Source organism: Pimephales promelas, chromosome 5 (genome assembly GCF_988280905.1).
Source record: "Pimephales promelas chromosome 5, fPimPro1.hap1.1, whole genome shotgun sequence".
Lineage (NCBI taxonomy): Eukaryota > Metazoa > Chordata > Actinopteri > Cypriniformes > Leuciscidae > Pimephales > Pimephales promelas.
In genome coordinates, this window is record NC_142773.1 from 21715496 (window position 1) to 21732559 (window position 17064).

The following is a 17064-nucleotide window of genomic DNA, read 5'->3' on the forward strand; positions in this document are numbered from 1 at the left end:
CAGGAGCTTCCTGGGCTCGGAGATGGTACGATAAGAGCATGATGTTACAAAACTACTTTGACAGCTTAATGGAAAAATGCAGAATGCCAAGTTTCAAACACTCTCTCCAGAGAGAGGTCTCATTTTGCCTCTGTAGAATCCAGCAGACAAACCAGTCATCTTTTTTAATATAGAGATGTGAAATTTGAGGTTTTGCATTTAAAGGCTTACTCTTTTAATCTTGCGTCATGCTGCATCCACACCTATTGGTGTCAGTATAAAGTCAAAGAACTCTATTGTATCAGTGAGCAGAGGTCGTAAAGGCAGAGGTGTAGTGGTAAAAAAAGAGGTGGGTTAACAATTCTGGTGGACCAAGACGTGGTCACCAGGTAAGGTGGGCCACTGCCTACCGGTGTATGGTGTAAGTAAATCTGCCATTCACTTGTCCGAGTAAAAAAGTTGCTTGTTCGGATTTTTTTATTTTTTATTTATAGTGTTAGTGTTCAATCAGCTTTGATATTTAAATCACCATATTGTAATTTCTGCACCTTTAAAGGGCACCCCCTCCCCCAATATTATTACATGTATGCTTTATCTTTCATTTTAAATTGCTAAATTTGATCAATAAATTCAATTATTTCGAATAATAAGACACAAGGGCCTAGTTACCCCAGGGGCTGATCAAATTAAATCATTTACACTGAAAAATTACAATTGCATAAAATAATTATGAAATTGATTTTAATTTAAATATAAGAAAAGTTGGAAAGAATGATGCTACTTTTAAACATATAACATTAAACCGCCAGTAGGTGGCTGCAGGCGACCGTCTTAATGAGTGAGTCATTGATTAATTCATTCAAACGATTCGTTCAAACGGCTGATTCATTCAAGAATGAGACTGAATGGGTAATTGAATCTTTGACTCAATCGAATCGTTCAAAATGCTGAATCATTCAGTAATGAAAACAGGCTGTGTGTTCCTGTGAGATATGCCGTGGTTCGGCTGTGATTTTTTGTTCGGAACTATTTTCGCTGCTGAAACAGAACAAAACAGCCAAGATTACATCTAAAATGTAAGCGATTTGATTTTAACTGTTTATTGAACTGTTGTTGGAAATCAATGTCACATTTTCAATCGTGATAGTGTTCAGGAAAAATAAATGAGGTTGCTTAACATGTAAAAAGTATAAAAACTCCACATTTAGATTTTTTATAGGCAGTATGTTGTTAACTGAGTGTGTGTGCTGCCTCATTGTGTAGATTTCTACTCGAGAGGCTGCGTGAGCGTCAACAGTGCAACTTACCGTCAGTAAAACAAAAAACAAAAAACACTGTTGCGTCAACAACACTGATAGCGCTATTTGAAAGACTTCGTCTTAGGTTTAACAGCCTATGAAACTAATAATGATCTACATGAAACTAAAACGACATAATTATGCTTCATTTAAAATGTCTTATGAACTACATATCTAATTAGAGGTGGATAAACGCACTTTGGAGGTGGGTAAACGCCATTTCCCTATTTCTCTATTTATCCCTGTCAGTGAGTGAAACAATCAAAATGAATAAGTGGATAATTAAAACAAACAATCCAAAAAGACAAAAACAAAAACAAAAAACAAATAAACATGCAAAGGCCGCAAGGCAAATATGTTTATATTTACATTCAAATTTACATTTAGTCATTTAGCAGACGCTTTTATCCAAAGCGACTTATCTGAGGACTAAATCAAACAAACAAAACATTGTGGAGAGGCAATAACAACGCAAGAAGTGCTCAAAATACAAAGTTCAAACATTGCTCAGAGTAGTATAAACCAGGCAAGTAAGGAATTTTTATTTGTTTATTATTTATTTAAATTGCTCACGGAAGAGATGAGTTTTCAGTTGTCTTTTAAATGCTGTCAGGGATTCTGCATTCCGGATGATGATGGGCAGATCATCCCACCAGCATGGCATGGGACCGTGAATGAGAATGTTCTGGAGAGGGATTTTGTGGCTCTTTGTGATGGTACCACAAGCCGTCACTCATAGGCTTCTGGTAGGGATGTAGACTCATAGGAGCGAGTGAAAGTAGAAGGGAGCTGAGCCAGTGGTCGATCTGTAAGCAAGAGTCAACGCCTTGAACTTGATGCGAGTAGCGAGTGGCAGCCAGTGCAAAGAGATGAACAGAGGAGTGACGTGGGCCCTTTTGGGCTCGTTGAAGACAATACGAGCTGCAGCATTCTGGATCAATTGTAGAGGTTTAGTTGCACATGATGGAAGTCCAGCCAAAAGAGCGTTGCAGTAGTCAAGCCTTGAAATGACCAGGGCCTGGACAAGAATATATATTTATATACATATACAAGAATATATATATTATAGTTGAGTCTATATATACAAGAATATATATATATATATGTATATGGTATATACATATACAAGAATATATATGTTATATACATATACAAGAATATATATATTATAGTTGAGTCTATATATACAAGAATATATATTCTTGTATAGACAAGAATATATATATACATATATCCCCCCCCCCCCCCCCCCACACACACACACACACAATTTTTGTGCAACATTCTATATACTGCATTTATAATAAAAATACGTATGGGATACATTTCACCTTACAAGAAATGTAAATCTATCTCAAGTAAATCTATCTTGTTTCAAGGATGTTTAGACATTGTACTAGTAAACAATATAAAAATATGTATCAAGAAAATAATGTTTTACACTTTTTACATGCAGGTAGCTGATTCCACTGGTAAGCGTTTACCTCCTGCGTAAAAAAAGAAGAAGCTATGTTTACTTATTATCACCTACTTCTTAATACGCTGCGGAGCAGCAAAACAGATAATTGCTTTGTCAGTCACTGCTCATAGTGTTTAATGTGCCTCAGTAATGACATCTCTGCCCCATTCAAAACAAACCTGCACAAGCGGAAAGACAAACGACAATATCTCACACCTGGTCTCATTGGCTAGTTGGTGCATTTCCTGTTCCAAATACTGAAAACTATGAGTTACAGGGGCTGCAATTTTTGGGGATTTTTTCATGTTCCTGTCTGATCAGGATTTCTTCTCAATCTACAGCAGCCCACGGTTCATGCATCATCATACGTACATCACACACACACACACAAGCAACTGAGACTGAGAACCTGGAAGCAGACTGCAACCTCATCTGCTCCACAGACGTGGGCTGGGTGGCAATCATGAAGCCGTACTGATTGTGAACAGAGAGAGATAAGAGGGGGAGGAAAAGGAGATGATGATGATGAGGAGGTATGTAGAGATGGAGAAATGTGTTGATCAGGATCAGGGTTGGTAAATAGGGTTGAGGAGAGAAGGAAGCTTAATGAGAAAATGTCGCTGAACCAACACCCTCTCAAAAGATCGACAAACGTGTTGTGATACTGTTTGTCATCTTTAAAAGAATATTCCACAGCCTTGGAACTTAGAAATAGTTCACCAAAAAATTATTACGTTATTTCATTTTACATCTGTTTGACTTTCTCTAGGAAGTTAAGTAAGTTTACAGTAGTAAGTAAAAGATGAATATCCTGGTGGTCATTCTTTTTAATGTAATGGAGAACTGTGGCTGTCAACAGTGTCAAGCTTCAAAATGCACCACAAAATAATTTTTTAAATAAGCACATTCTTTATATTCCAAGTCTTCTGAAGCCATATAATAGCTTTGTTTGAGGAATGAGTAAGCTGAAATTTAGGTCAAACGACACGAAGGTGAGAATTATGACAAATTATGACAAAATTTTCATTTTCGGGATAAAATCATCCCTGTACATTTGTGGTGAACATCATGTTGCATACCACAGAAATAGTTAAAAAATGACAGTTTATGGTTATGCATTTACAACAGAAGTCAACAAGTAAACACTGCATATACACATATAAAATCATTTGCAAAGTGTAAGCATTAAACTTAAAATTTGAACCTACATGTTAGTATGAGAGTGGATGATTAAATCGCTAACCAGCGTTGTCAGAGCTAAGACATCTTAACACATTTTATAACCAGCTGAATAAGTAATCCTGGTTACTGTTAACTGCAAAAGGAAGGACATAAAATCAGCATCACGTAATTATCTGTAAAACACTGCAATCTGCAATATGGCATTGGTATGGAGTTATTTTTGTTCCATTATTCCAAATAAATAGATTGAGATTTTGTTTACAGGCCACGACCTGTAAGTATGCAGACTGATCTCATGAAGTAGCGTGTGTATGACACGCCAATTTGTATTTCCATTTTTGCCGTGCTATCAAGACGCATAATCGCTTTTCAGCGTGTTTATGAACGCCGTTGACTTAACGTTACTGTACATATAAATATATGACTTACCTCAACCCCGTCCCTAAACCTAACCGTCACTGGGGTTAATGGCATTTATGACTGGACATTTGACGGCGTGTACAGACATGAGGAATCACTCGGACGTTAATGGCGTAGACATACACGCGGATACACGCGGATAGCTCAAAATGCGTAGAGATAACACGCCACTTGACTCGAAAGTGGCATGTATGTTTACGCAAAAGTCATGATGTCATGTTGAAGTATGATATATTTTTCGTCAATGTGTTTTCCTGTAATAGTTTGTATTTTTATTGGAAATATTGGAAATCCACCAGTACCACAAGAGTTTGAAACATTATTACAAGCTTACCGCTTTGAATCGAGCTACGGCAAGCAGATAGTTTTGAACACTGGCTGGTTGTGTATTTTCTCAAATATGTATTTTGGATCATTTTTAACCCAAAAAAGCTACGGACTATAGCTTTAATTTACAGTGATTACATCAAATAATATAATTGAGAAAATTTTGTTTTAAAAGCAGGGGATTGAGAGACAGCACAGGCATAGGGAGACTAAAGGGGGTTGGATGATAGAGCACACTATACAGCTGATTCTGGGTCTGTGAGGAGAGGGCTTATAAAACTGATGTATAGCATGGAAGACATACCCTGCTCCTGCATTGAGAAGGGTTCTGGAATATTATATATTCTTCAAACCTCATGAATATTACTCCAGATTTTACATGCATGGGAAAGAAACTTAGTCATACTGAAGCACAAAAACGGACGGTGCATATCACTTTTTAGTTCTATAGGAACATCAGTTTAATACTCATGACAAATAAACAAATTTCCGAGCATCTTTTATGTATAAATCGGAAAAAAGTACAATAAACACTTGAATGAAATCTTTAAACAGCAGTGCTTTTGCAATGAGTGCTGCTGGGAATAAGTTTTTTTTTTTGGATGTTGATGTGTTGACAGAATTCTATCTAAGCCCATTAGGTGAAGGCAGAAGCCCTGGAGCTTGAAGAAGTGCAAGGTTTAGGGTCACTCACTGTGTCATTGAAATCAATCATCTTTGAATGCTCTGTGCATCAGTGACATTTTCATAACCACCCCCCCCCCCCCCCGGGCACCAGCAAACCAATGAAAAACAACGCTCTGCCCACACATGGACATCATTAGCCTTTAAAGCTTCTATCCTCAAGAACGCGGCTGACATAGGGCCTCTGGTGGCTTTGAAGGACAGGCTTGAGAAGATTACAGCTGTAAAGCACAGAGAGGGAGACAGACAGGGAGATGTGCAACCCATTGAAAGGATAGTGAATACTTGAAGGAGGAAGATAAGGCTCTGGCCAGGCAGCCAAGACAAACCTTCCTCCAGGGCTGGTGTGGATGAAGAGGGTAGAGATTGCTTTCAATGTACAATGATGCAACGGTGGGATGTTCGAGCTTGCGGGCATGATTCTCAATCTGAGCTCGGCCCATATCCCTAGTAAACCTCCACTCTCTCCAACCACACCATTGTTGCAGGTGACCTTGTAGGGGCTCGGGAGGCCCTGGTCGTCAGGTGAAGAGATAAACCCTGGACTCGTTTGATTTACAATGCTGTCTTCTGAAGGCTCTGCCTGCCTGCCTGCTGTCTCTCTTAATGGATAATTCCATTCCACTGAAACTTACTTAATCCCTCCATCATGGCAGGAACCTTGATTCACCGCTGTATGACCCTGCTCCGTTTCTCCATGACAGCTTCTGCGCTCCTGACCTCTCCTTGGCTTCTCACATCCTGTGAGGTGCCTGGTTTTAGTCTAGCCTTGAGCGCTGAGCAAACCCCATGGCTCCATTCGCAATTGAATCTGAAATTGAGTACTGCACTCATTTATGTGATCAAAGTATATTTAATATAAGTTACCAATTTGTTTTATTTTTTATATACTGCTTTATACATTATAAAATATTTTTTTTTGTTGAGTATTTGATATATATTTATTTATATTATTTATATTGTTTTATATATCATTATAGGTTATATATGATATGATTTATATGATCTTTATTGAAAGTGGATCATATATGTAGTTGAATTTGGTGCCCTCGTGATATAAACCGAATATAACCGAGGGGCGCATTTGAATGTAAGACAACAACTCCCACAATGCACCGCATTGCACAGCTCCGCAAGCCACACCCACTAATCCGGAGCAGCGCACACAGAGAAATCACTCTTCCGTCTACATGGCTAACGTTAGCTGTCACCAGAGTTTGAAATTCATTTCACACAAAATGTCTAGTTAGTTGGCTGTGGCGAGCAGGACGATCGAGGGTGAGGGACGTAAGAGGACGGCGTAGGGTGACCACCTGCTTATAAGCCCAAGGGGGGACAAGTGGTATGTTTCTGAGGGACAATGTGGGACACTGTTTGGCGCGGCGATGCCCCCACCCCACAGCACTTTGGCAAAAAATAAAAGGATTAAAACGTTTGCTAAACTTTTATTTGATTACCACCGTTTTTGATAATATATTTCTATTAAATTATTTAAAAAATTGGACTCACTAATAGTGGTTTACCCATTTCTAGCACATACCACCTTATGGCAAATTAATAATGGCCTATTCCCGAAACATGTGTAATTGCTGATATATGCTCATGAATAGGCCAACCAATGTGTATTTTTTTTTCGAAATAAAGATTAATATTTTGAACATTCAATGAATTGCAGATGCACTTCCACTTACGATTTACTTTAGCTATTTAACTATTTAATTTATTTTTCATTACAATTTATTCACTTTAAATAAATAATAATATAAAAAATTATAGGATTGACAGGAATTATAGTTGCTCAACACCACAGGAACAGTTAAAAAAAAAAAGTCGAAAAAAAAGTCGAAACTCACAACTCCAGTGGTTCACAGAACGAGAAGGTGCGCTGTCATGACAACAATGAAAAAGTTGACAACAACCTAGTCAGCAGGTCATGTGGGAGTGGCAACCAGTGTTGGGAAAGTTCACTTTCTACATGAACTAGTTCAAAGTTCAGTTCACATATTTTAAAAAATACTAGTTCAGTTCAAAGTTTGCACAGAAATGTAAGATTTTTCCCATCCTCACCAACCTCGTTATAAAATCCGTTTAAATGATCATACGACGCCTTTGTCGACGGCGGCCGCGGTGTGACACTGGTGGCTTGTGTTGCCAGATTGGGTGTTTTTTCGCTACATACACTGTAAAAAATTATTGTTGGTTTAACTTAAAAAAATAAGTAACCTGGTTGTCTTAAAAATTTAAGTTAATACAATGATTCATTACAGAGATTCATTTAATCATCAGAAACTCAAAATATTATGTTATCCGAACTACATAAATGATCTAAGTTGACTTGACAAAAGAAAAAATGTTGTGATTACAAATCATGAAAATATTTTTTTTACAGTGTATTAAGCCCTGTTTACGGTGAGTTTTAGCCGGGTTTTCGCCTGGAAGGCTCTATAGAAATCTGGCACCCTATTGAACGAACTTAAACTGAGAGAGCGTGCATTTACAGACACCAGAATGAACGAGTTCACAGTAACGTTCATCAGGACAGGCAGTAAAATAATACGTTCAGTTGAGTTCACCCAAAATATGAACGAGTTCATGAACATGAACGTGTTCAGGCGCAACGTTTGGCAGCCTGGATCTCGAGGATTTTTTTTTTTGAGCAAGCATTGATTATGCGTGACACGGTCTCAATTTGCGGGACTCATAAATTGGGCTTCAAACGCTGTGCGCGCATGCGCTACGCGGGACGGGTGGTCACCCTAGGACGGCGCGAGGCCGGGGTGTGAGTGATAATGTCTCACGTCTCTCACGAAGCAGTGAAAGCATAAAATGAGGAGCGACGACGGCAGATCGAGAGAAACAGGCCTGATTTTATGTTGTTTTGTTTCTGTTGTGTGTAACTTTAAATCAGTCGTCAATGAGGGGCTGCTGGCTTATACTTTCGTTTTGTATTTGTTCATTTTACTATTAAAATGTTTAAATATTCGCCGGTTCCCGCCTCCTTTCCACGACAACATTTCCAAATCCTCTTCCATATCATGTTTAGTTTCTTCCGTCATTGTCATAACTTACTATCTCACAGCGCTTGTTAGCTTAGCTTCCAAACAAGATGGCGGATATTGATTTCAGTTTCTGCAAGTGAAGTCCCACCCACTGATCTTTAATAGGCTTGTAGGGTAAGTGGGTCCCACACCTTTGAATAATAATGAGCTAATATTTGTAGTTTCTACACTTTCTATTATGACTATTATGACACAAGTGACGATATTTACGTCATAATAAGCAGGAAGTAAAACACTTAAATCCTTATTTCTCTCATCTCAGGGGAAAATAATGGAATAAACCATGAGCATTCAAAAATATGACTGGGTTTCTAAAGATACAAAGCTTAATGCGAATGGGTGAAGTGTCCCTTTAAACGGTCTGTACACTTACAAAGTTCTCAGTGCTTCAGTTTGCATTTAGGGACCTTCATTATGTTACTGTGTTAGTGTGGGGCTATTTTGAGCCTTGTTTGTGGTATTAACTAGCGATTTTTATTTTTCATTACTCTGTGCCCTATATACTAGCGTTGTATGCTAAACAGTTTTTAGAGACAAAACTCTTTATATTTGAATATCATGAAAACAAAGCTCAGAAAATGGTTGACTAGGTACCAGTTGTCCTTTAACAGCAATACATAATAATTACTATATATATATATATATATATATATATATATATAGAATATATGTCTGTGTGTGTGTGTGTGTGTGAGAGAGAGAGAGAGAGAGCATATATATATTGTTTCTGACCAATGCACACTGATAATTTGTAAAGAGTAAAAAGTCAAAAAACATGCATCACTCGCTTCATATCATTTTACCCATGAGCCAAAACTCCCTCTCATCTTCAGTCCCATTTACTGACACAAAATCATAACTGCAAATGTAATCATGTCAAAGCGAGTATTTTGATGTGGCGTGAACTGAAAAGGTTATGTGTTAAATTGCAGAGTGGATGATGGATGTCAGAACCGGTCACTCCGTGCTTTAGGACTGGTGGCATGATAGACTCGCCAAGCTTCATTACACATTCATTTTTCATTAAAGTGCTGTTTTAATTCATTCCTCTAAAATTACCCTCTTATTGAGGTCAGTGTGTAATGGTCCCATTAACATAGAAAACTTGCAGCATAATTTTAAATCACAGCCTTTTATAGTAAGACACATTAGTTTTTGATTTTAGAGCATGTTATTGTGAAAATGCCAGAAGATATTGGGCCACTTTATTTAAACGTTGTCAACTCATCACTGTCTGCAATCTACAGGCATCTCAGAAACAAAAGTCACTCAGGATAAAATACAAAAAAGGTGACAACACTAATGTAAAGATCTTTCTTGAGAAAAATTAACTAAACAATTAGCTACAAATTGCCCCGTTGTGCATTTACTAAAAAAACTTTAGCCGGTTAACATTAGTATGCAGAAGATGTCATATGGACTTGGGAAAGATTTTAAGAACCATCAGCCGAAATGCATTATTTTCCTGTTATCACTGTAAAGCTGCTTTTGAAACAATCTATATCGTATAAAGCTCTGTATAAATAAAGGTGACTTGACTTGACATTAAAAAAGCTGCTTTGCTATGTGTAACCCCTCCGGCTCTAATCGCACCGTTTCGAGCGGGATTCAAGGCGGGTGCGCTAACAAGGACACTAAAGGCCACAGCTCTTAGCATAATTCGCATGCCTCTTGAGGCCAGGGAAGTGAGGTTTAGGCTCTTACAAGCTGGCATCCGTTTATAGGCACAACCTGGGGTTAATGCTGCCTTTACATGCAATCGGAATTACCGTAAATACAAGTTTCCAAGTTAAAAAAATTGCTCTCTCTCTGGTTGAATTTACAACTGGGAAGTTTGGGGATAATTTTGATACCCAAATTCTAGAGTTGGGCATGCCATAAAAATGAAACATGGCAGAGGGGAGAACAATATTGCTGCTGCTGTAGTGCACATTTACATTTATCATTTCATTTCAAGTGTACTGTATTCACTGATTCAGTACAATACACTTGAAATGATTCAATACAATACACTTGTACAAGTGTATTGTATGTTTTATGCACGGCAAAAATAGCCTGTATTTGACCGAAATTCCAGAATTGTCAGCAAGCTGACTACTTAGTCAAAACAGATGTCATGTCATGTGACTCCAGAGAATATCACATGGACAAATCAGTTGATTATTTGAAAAAGTTTGCGCCAATGGGCAGAGATGGCTCTTTTAAAATAAAATAAAATAAAATAAAAATAAGGCCTTCCACCAACTAAATACCTGCTTTCTTCAGGCTTTTTTGGTTACCACCACTGATCTATATGGGCCAGTTGTTCAAAATATTTAATCTGGATCAAAATGATCCTGATTTGGAAATCCCATTTTTTCCTATCCAGGATCAGGTAATCTGTCTTACTTTTATGCCGGTTTTTCAAAGCAACATTGGACTGGATCACCCTGATCCAGATACACAGTTTTCAAGATTACCAAATCCGGATTACCAGTGCTCTAAATGGGACAACATATCACAATGTGGGCTACCAGCTATGTAAAGAACAGGTAGAAGAGACAACATGGGGTCACTGTTTCTTATTAGTGTTTCTTATTTTGAGACAAAACACAAATGAGATAATTTTTATTTTATTTTTACTTTACTTTACTGAATAGCTTAATTGTTAGCATATGTCTACTTTATCACTGTTACAATGGTTACACAAGTCAAGTGCAAAATATAAATACTGTACAAGTATAAATGATACAAATGTATTATTTGACCAATTTTAAAGTTTACTACATTTTATTCCTGAAATCCACCTTGAAATCCTACCCCCTGTTGGGACCAAATCCTGTTTTTTTGGATCAAAGTTATCAAAATCCCACTGACAAGTTTTGAACAACACAAACTGAAGGTTTGATCCAGATTAAAACTTTGATTGGATTCCCTGATCTAATCTGATTTCAGAGTCCTTCTTTCCCCTTTGAACAACCCATTATCAAGATTTGATCCAATCCGATAACCATGCAAAATCCGATCAGAGTACATTTGAACAACTGGCCCTATATGACATAGTCATTATATATATCAGTGGTTACCACACAATGACATCAGCAAAGCAGACACAAGCTAACACAGTATCAAAACCATGATCCTGCATTTCATGTTGCTCACAGTTTGGTATCGCTTTAGATTACAGCCCGGAAAGTACAGCGTAATTAAAGTGATTTTACAGCGAAACCTTCGGTAATTATAGTGTACCTATAGTGGAACAATATTTTAAGTTTGGGGAATAAAGGGGTAACAAAGAAATAAAAAAAAATATTTATACTGTAAGTATTATAGAACTAAGGGGTACTTATTACTATTATGATACAACAGTCTCACATTTGGGAGCAATTTAGCAAAAACATACCTTTTTTTGAAATAATGGTAAACCAGTGTGCACTGTATAGGCTTTATACAAATTACAGGGTATATATCGATGGATTTAAAAAGTAATCTTTTTAACAAAAGTGCACTGAAAACGAAAACTATTGCATCTTTTGCTAAAATATTGGGGAAAGATACTCTTGTTTCATGTAGTGGAGCTTGTTGTTACCCTCTTGTTTCATGTAGTTACAGGGTAAGTGTGATATTGCGGGCTGTAAATTAAAGTGGTGTTTGTTACCCTCTTGTTCCATGAAACAAGACTATCTTTCCCCAATATTTAAGCAAAAGTTGCAATAGTTTTCGTTTTGAGTACACTTTTGTTAAAAAGATTACTTTTTAAATGGTTAAGTACAATAAAAATGCATACACACAATCTTATATCACTGACTCGGAAACCTTTATTTATTATACAAGCACCACTTACCCTGTAACCACATGAAACCAGAAAAATTGCATTCCCTTGAAACAAGTTAGCCCAAACTTAAATTTCTGTACTTTTGCTATCAATTTTTTATTATATATATATATATATATATATTTTTTTTTTTATAAATGCATAGATGTACCCTGTCATTTTTTAAAAAGCCTACAGTATGTATTGATACACAATTGCTACAAAAAGGTATGCAGTGTATGTTCTCATTAAATTGCTCCCAAATCTAAGATTGTTGTATCATAATAGTAATAAGTACCCCTTAGTTCTATAATACTTACAGTATAAATATTTTTTTTATTTCTCCTGGTTGTCACCCCTTTATTCCCCAAACTTTAAATATTGTTCCCTAATGCATGTAAGTTTATAGGTACACTATAATTACAGAAAGTTTCACTGTAAATTCCTCTTAATTACACAGTACTTTCCGGGCTGCAATCTAAAGCGTTACTGTAAGTTTTTGTGCATTTTACACATTCAGTTTGTGATGTTTTACACATACTGTAACATTGCAAAATTGTAGTATTTTTTTATACACTTTATGCTAACATTACATCAAAGAGTTTGTTTTTCCTAGAATTTATTATTAAGCAAACATGATTTTAATGCAACAATTTGTCAATATGTCAACAATAATGTTGTCATTATTTTTTTTTCATTGTGGCTTCATTGTGGCCATCTGAGAAACCCTGTGAGAGTAGCACACAACTCAACTTCTGCAGCATACAGTAAATCTAGACATAGATCATCAGTACAGCGAACTGAGTGACCATACATCTAGAAAACATATGAGACTATGAGATTTCTTTTATGTAAAGCACTCTTGAGTGATCATTGTATTTACCTTACAGTCCAAAATGATTCCATGCTTCATTATTTATTTAGACTCAATTTCCTGAGCATCTGATCAATCAGAGGTCCATTTCCCTCTGGTCATGTGAAAATGTATATGATTTGTTGAGGTTGCGGTAACTCTAACAGGAATCATCTTGCGGTGGACGTTTTTTTTAAATATCAAATTGAGAAGTGCAGCTTGACTGAAACAAACTAATAAAGCTTCAGATAGCTGAGACAGGAGCAAATACAATAAAAGCAGGAGTGAATTATCTTACAGGAGCTCAGTCCCCACTGGGGAAATTCATTTAGCTCTCCTGCAGTGAGATTCTTGGTGTAAGGATGACTGAGATTTCGTTGCAGCAACACTAACATAATTGAAAAACTATTTATGTGTTTCAGTTTAGCAATGAATATAACAAGTATATTCAGCAAACAGCTTTATTTTCCTTGTTACCCATGGTTTTGAGTTTCGTTGAACCAACCTATCTACAGTAGGCTATGCAATGCAGGTTTTCTAATTAGGTTTGACTGGTCTATTTCTTTTTTAAAAATTGCTTACTTGAGCAGGGTGTTTTTGGGGAGATTTTGGGCTGAAAACCACTGTCCTGTCCCAATCTGGCAACACTGCTCTAAATAAGAAAATAGGAACATCAAACACGACAGCGGTGAGAAAGCACTTAAGAAAGCATCTCATCGATGTGGATATGTTTCACAAGCTCTGCAATTCACCAGCATCATTATGACAGATGAGGTAATTAACAATATGACTGATTATAAAGTAGGCCTATAGGCCTGTATTTGAGGCTATCTGGCTATGTGAGACTGTAGTTTGAATTAATTCCTTTTCTTTTCATGCCACATTGACATTACAGTACAGAATAGCTATTTTGGCACTATCCTGAACTAAAACTGTTTAATGTGTCAGAACAGAAAAGAGGCTCTCAGGAGCATGCGTAAACATTATTTTGATTTTCCCAGAAAAAAACGTCCCGACTCCCGAGGCCTTCACATTCATAGACAAACTAGAAACTCGGGTACTGTCCTGTTTTTAAGTTTCATTGCAAACAATGTTCACACATTGGCAATAAAAAAAACGATCATTACATAAAAAATCTTACATATAGCCCCTTTAATGCTATAGATCTTACAGTTTATATTGTATCCCTATAGGCCTAGAGGTAACCTGAAGGCATTTTCTGTTTCTTTAAGACTTGTGCTCGATGTACAATGCAAATATCAACAAAGACATTCTTTTATTTTTTGCTTTTTCAGTTTAAAAAAAAAAACACACACACAAAAATGAAGAACTACTGTATGTATTATTGTATTGCAGTATTTGCATTTCAATCCCATGCTTGTATGCATTAAATATGCTCTTTTTTTGGAACACATTGTGACTGATGACAGTTTCATTGAAAAATGCACTCATATCTTTCTTATTAAGCATGTGGATCAGGTTGGATGCACAAAGATGGAATTGTGATAGGACGCAGATGAGAATGGAGAAAGAACCGCACATTTAATGTGTGTAGCTCACTTTTTTTTGTACATGTACTGTATGAGAGTGAAGAATAAGGGAGGGAATATAATGGGGAGAAATAAAAGATTGCAGTGAAGCTTTAATGTCTGGGAGAATGTCTTCATGGCAGAGAAGATGAATAGAGCAGCACTTCTGAGTTATCTCCTGTTCAAAAGCAGAAGCTCCCCTGCTGATCAGCAAGCTTCAGGTCTCATCATGTACTTACACTCTAAAAATATACACCCAAATACCTCCTTCACCACACCTTTGCCTCTCTTTACTTGCTTATCTCCTGCCATTATTCCTCTCTGATTTCGTTTGCATAAGTTCTTCCAGGGCATTTCCATAAACTGCTCGCTGATGCTTCGGCTGTTATCTGTGGCATTTTCTAAATTTGTGTTTTCTTAAAAAAAATCGTTAAAGGCTTTTAGATCTCCCTTTGTGTGTTGCTCTGTCAACATATAAATGTTTCTTTTTGAATTGCTCAAAAATAGAGAATTAGGCTACATCTCTCAGATAGCGAGAGACACTCAAATATGAATGATGAGATAATATCAAATATGGATAATGTATTTTATGTGTTCCACCCACAAGGTGGCATTACTTCTTAAATAGTCTTGTGTAGACAGACTTTTGACTATCAGTATTGATCCAGTCCACTTGCCAACTTCTGCCTGACATGTTTTTACATGCAGTTAGGACCAGGTATATCTAAAATACTTGATATTTATTGTAAATAGCACAAAGCTGAATATACGTCTGCTCACACATATCATGCATATTTGGTTTAGCAGCTACAAGTGTCCTAATCTAAACGCTTAGTATCTTGCAAGGATTAACCTGATCAATCCAGTGAGTAATTCTTTCTCAGGATCCTTTGTTGTTGTTAATGGGCAGATTCAAACATCAGCTTTGTTTTTTGACCAATGACAGATATGTATTTATTTCTTACTTTTATTTCTTCCTTATTTACATGTTACTTTTTTCATTAAAGGAAGAGATGGATTTTTATAGATTTTTAAAAATGACCTTTAGTGTGTAACATAGCTTTAAGTGAATGAAAACATCCTGCAAAGTTTTAAATCTGAAAGTGCACTGTATATAAAGTTAATGTTTTCAAAAGTAGGAGTCGATTCTGAGTCAATGAAATTGTTTTCCGTTTGACGTCAAGACGAAACATTAACATATTGCCCGCCCACTTATTGCACGTGCAGACACCAGGGAAAACTTGAACCTCAAAATGGCAGCTGATTCCTGTGGATACTGGATAGTAGGGGCATAGAATTTAGTAGGGATGCTTGGGATGTGTACCTACCAATATCCAGTGAAACTGATTTGTCTCTAGCAATAATTTTGATCAAAAATTTTAATATTTATACACTCACCTAAAGTATTATTAGGAACACCATACTAATACTGTGTTTGACCCCCTTAATTCTATGTGGCATTGATTCAACAAGGTGCTGAAAGCATTCTTTAGAAATGTTGGCCCATATTGATAGGATAGCATCTTGCAGTTGATGGAGATTTGTGGGATCCCGTTCACAAAGCTCCTTTTCCACCACATCCCAAAGATGCTCCTCCATTTTAAGACAGTGAACTGTTCTGTATATAACCACTGTTGCCTAGCTGGGTCTTGTGTTTTTTATGTATTTCTTATTTTATTTAACCAAGAAACATCTAATTTATATTCAAATCTCTTATAAGAGCATTCTGAGAAAAACATTTTCTGCAAATCCTGGAACACAAACAGTTAATAATAGACCTAGGTCCCGCCTACTTAACACACATTGCTAAACTGATTGGCTTTGTGTTTTATTTCTAACTTGTGAGAGGCTCATTTGGTTATATGAAGCGGCAAAGAAAGCTCCTCTGCAGGAAAAGATGCGGAAAGCTAGGGAGTGAACTTGTGGGAGAGTACTAACCGAATTTTCATTTTTGGGTGAACCATCACCTTAACTATCCCTTTATTGACATATGCAGACATGTGTTTTGCTTCTTCAAAAAGCAAGGAACAACACCGTATTGCACTATTGCATTGCACTATGAACAGAGTAAAGTTAAGTCTTTGTTAAACTCCATTCTTGTCTTTAATAGTTACCATAACATTACATAATTCATTAACCCTTTTCATTTCCTGATTCCTCAGCTTCTGGGAATGTCCCCACCAATCTCAAAACCAAATGCCCTTGCTTGATGGCATCATGTCGAGAAGAAGCTGTGGTCTACAATGTGAAGGTAGGCTAAAGCCAGTTTTTTTTGCACTGCCTAAGGATGAGCATGTGAAGAATCAGTGGTTAAAATTAATCTTTACCATGATATCACAGCATTATAATCTTAAATTTTAGCTGTGTTCCCTTTGTTTTTTTGTTTTTACTGACTACTACTTTTCAAATCTCGGAGTTAAACGCAGGATTCGCAAACTCTTGCTCTTGAAAGATGGTGTTCAAAATACTTAGTTTTGAGTT

The 17064-nt window shown here is 36.7% G+C and overlaps 1 long non-coding RNA gene across 2 annotated transcripts in view; it reads left to right on the forward strand.

Annotated features, from left to right (window-relative positions):
• Positions 1 to 897: 897 nt before the first annotated feature.
• The window catches only part of LOC148981428 (uncharacterized), a 162995-nt gene continuing 146828 nt past the window's right edge, over positions 898 to 17064 (forward strand). For both annotated transcript variants that reach the window (XR_016168525.1, XR_016168526.1), the window contains exons 1-2: positions 898 to 1055; positions 16746 to 16834. This is a non-coding gene — a long non-coding RNA (uncharacterized LOC148981428). The remainder of the gene's footprint in view (positions 1056 to 16745; positions 16835 to 17064) is intronic.